This window comes from Macaca mulatta, chromosome 13 (assembly GCF_049350105.2).
Source record: "Macaca mulatta isolate MMU2019108-1 chromosome 13, T2T-MMU8v2.0, whole genome shotgun sequence".
NCBI classification, from domain to species: domain Eukaryota; kingdom Metazoa; phylum Chordata; class Mammalia; order Primates; family Cercopithecidae; genus Macaca; species Macaca mulatta.
Window position 1 is genome coordinate 98,163,219 of NC_133418.1, and position 3,477 is coordinate 98,166,695.

Below are 3,477 nucleotides of genomic sequence, written 5' to 3' on the forward strand. Positions count from 1 at the left end.
TGATTTGCCTGGGAAGTCACACTGCTGTAAGCAACAGAGCCAGGATTCCAAAGGACATCTGCCTGGTGCAAAGCGGAGCCCTTCCTGCTCCAGCACGTCCTCCTGCCAGCCTCCAGAAGGCCGGATCTCCAGTGCAGAGAGAGCCTGTGACGGTGAGTGACTCTCAAGAAGAGCCCGTTGCCAAGCCATGGGACCCAGACGTTCCTTCCTCTACAGCTGCAACCTGTCCCTCCTCGAAGTGCCCCCTGGGAAAGGGGCTCTCCAGTATTCCCAGGAGCTTTGTATAATATTAAGTTTCCTCCTCATCCTTCTCTTTTCACTTTTTTTTGCTCCTTATACTTCTCAGTGACAACCCTAGTGTGGGGAACAAATTGTGAAGTCTAGTTAGCCATTAAAAAAAAAAAAAAAGTGAGGCCAGGTGCAGTGGTTCATGCCTATAATCCCAGCACTTTGGGACGTCAAGATGGGACCATCACAAAGCCCAGGAGTTTGAGATCAGCCTGGGCAATATAATGAGTCCTTGTCTCTGCAAAAACATTAAAAAAATTAGCTGAGTATGGTGGCAAGCGCTTGTAGTCCCAGCTATTCAGGAAGCTGGGGTGAAAGCATCACTTAAACCCAAGAGGTGGAGGTTGCAGTGAGCCCAGATTGCTCCAGTGCACTCCAGCTTGGGTGACAAAGGGAGACTCTGTCTCAAAAAGAAAAAATAGCCTGGGCGTGGTGGCACATGCATGTAGTCCCAGCCCTTTGGGAGGCTGAGGCGGATCACCTGAGTTCGAGACCAACCTGACCAACATGGAGAAACCTCATCTCTACTAAAAATACAAAATTAGCCAGCCGTGGTGGCACATGCCTGTAATCCCAGCTACTCAGGAGGCTGAGGCAGGAGAATCGCTTGAAGCCGGGAGACGGAGGTTGCAGTGAGCCGAGGTCATGCCATTGCACTCCAGCCTAGGCAACAAGAGTGAAACTCCGTCTCAAAAAAAAAGAAAAAATAGACCAAGTGCAGTGGCTCAGGCCTATAATCCCAGCCCTTTGGGGGACCAAGGCAGGTGGATAACCTGAGGTCAGGAGTTCGAGACCAGCCCAACCAACATGGCGAAACCCTATCTCTACTAAAGATACAAAATATTAGCTGGGCGTGGTGGCACGTGCCTGTAGTCCCAGCTACTCAGGAGGCTGAGGCATGAGAATCACTCAAACCCAGGTGGCAGAGGTTGCAGTGAGCCGAGATCGGGCAACTGCACTCCAGCCTGGGCAACAGAGCAAAACTCCGTCTCAATAAAAAAAGAAAAAAAGAAGAAAAAAATTTGGTCGGGGGTGGTGGCACAGGCCTGTAATCCCAGCTACTCCGGAGGCTGAGGCCGTAGAATCGCTTGTGCCCAGGAGGCAGAGGCTGCAGTGAACTGAGAGCTTGCCATTGCACTCCAGCCTGGGTGACAGAGCAAGACTCTATTTCAAAATAAATAAACAAATAAATAATAAATAAATAATTGTCAACCAGCAGTCAAACCTGTGTATTCAAGACAGTGCCACAAAGCAGGAGCCAAATTTAAAAAGCTCAGGGCCAGAGGGGCAACAAGACAGACAGATTTTGGGAGAGGGAGGCAGGACAACAGAGAAAACATGAAGAAGATCTAAAGACATAGAGATACTCAGATACACAAACAGGGGAATGAGACTGGGAAGGTTCCAGGCCCCAGAGCAGTGACTACCATCAGACAGGGGACGGAGGAGGAGGCCTGGGGAGGCTGAGGGGGTGCTGTGCTTGAGCTGAAACATCAAAATAAATTCCAATGGTTTATCACTACCGTTGAAACTCCGAGGAACTCTCCAAAAATTTAAATCATTCCTTCTGGCCTAGGGAAGTTGTTTTTTCTTTCTTTCTTTTTTTTTTTTTCTGCTTTTATTTTTAAATTTCAAAGTTTAATTTTGAAATGCAAGTTTGCCTTCTCTTGGAACGAGAATGGCCACAAACCAGCATAAAGGAGGAATTGCTGGATGATTCCAGCTGCCCCAGCCTTGTAGCAGAAATCTACAATGTTAAATTGGCATTTATTTCACGCACATGTAGAGGTTCTTTAAGCCAAACAAAGCTAGAAATTGCATAGTCTCACAATGCCAACATTATCCAGATGAAGATAATGAGGCTTTGTTTTAAGCCTTTTTCTCCCTTAACAAATAAAATTTGAGTATTAGAAAGAATAATAATGAGGACAAGAAACACAAGTCAAATATAAACAATCACCTTCAGGGAACAAAAGAATTACTCTAAGAGTTAGCTCTTTAATCACCTTTTGGTTCCCTACCTGTCGTGTTCCACAACACAGGGCTTTACTGAGCCCCTACTGGTGAAGGAGCTGAGAACATAGGAAAGAATCCTCTCACCCATGCCCCCAAATTGAATTTTTATTTATTAAGTGAATCCAAATGAGTAAGACAGTAGGGCCAGGCGTGGTGGCTCATGCCTGTAATCCCAGCACTTGGGAGGCCAAGGTGGGTGGATCACCTGAGGTCAGGAGTTTGAGACTAGCCTGGCCAATGTGGTGAAACCCTGTCTCTACTAAAAATACAAAAATTAGCCGGTGTGACAGTGTGCGCCTGTAGTCCCAGCTACTCGTGAGGCTGAAGCAGGAGAATTGTTTGAACCCCGGAGGTGGAGCCAAGATTGTGCCACTAAATTCCAGCCTGGGTGACAGAGTAAGATTCCACCAGGGGGGGAAAAAAAAAAAAAGCAGTACTTTTCCCTTATTACCTTTCACTGATATTTTTTTTATGAAGCCAGTTCCTCCGTTGAGCTTTCTTTTGTTTTTGTTTTTTGTTTTTGTTTTTTAGAGATGGAGTCTCACTCTGTCACCCAGGCTGGAGTGCGTGGCACAATCGTAGCTCATTGCAGCCCAGCTCATTTTAAAAATCTTTCTGGGGAGATGGGGTCTCACTACTTTGCCCAGGCTAATCTCAAACTCCTGTCTTTAAGTAATCCTCCTGCATCAGCCTGGAATTACAGGTTTGAGCCACTGCGCTTGGCCCTAATTTTTGTTTTTTAGTTGCATTAATCAGAACTTATCTAAATAAGAATTAAAGCTAGGCTGGGTGCTGTGGCTCACACCTGTAATTCAAGCATTTTGGGAGGTTGAGGCGAGTTGATCACTTGAGGCCAGGAGTTTGAGACCAGCCTGGCCAACATGGTGAAACCCCTTCTCTACTAAAAGTACAAGAATTAGCCAGGCATGGTGATGGGCACCTGTAATCCCAGCTACTCAGGAGGCTGAAGTAGAGGAATCGCTTGAACGTGGGAGGTGGAGATGGTGGTGAGCCGAGATTGTACCACTGCACTCCAGCTGGTAGATAGAAGTTGCGGTGAGCCGAGATTGCACCACTGCACTCCAGCCTAGGCTACAGAGCAAGACTGTCTCAAAAAAAAAAAAAAGCTAATATTTATTGAGGATTTCCTGTATACTTTAAGTGTATTATTCA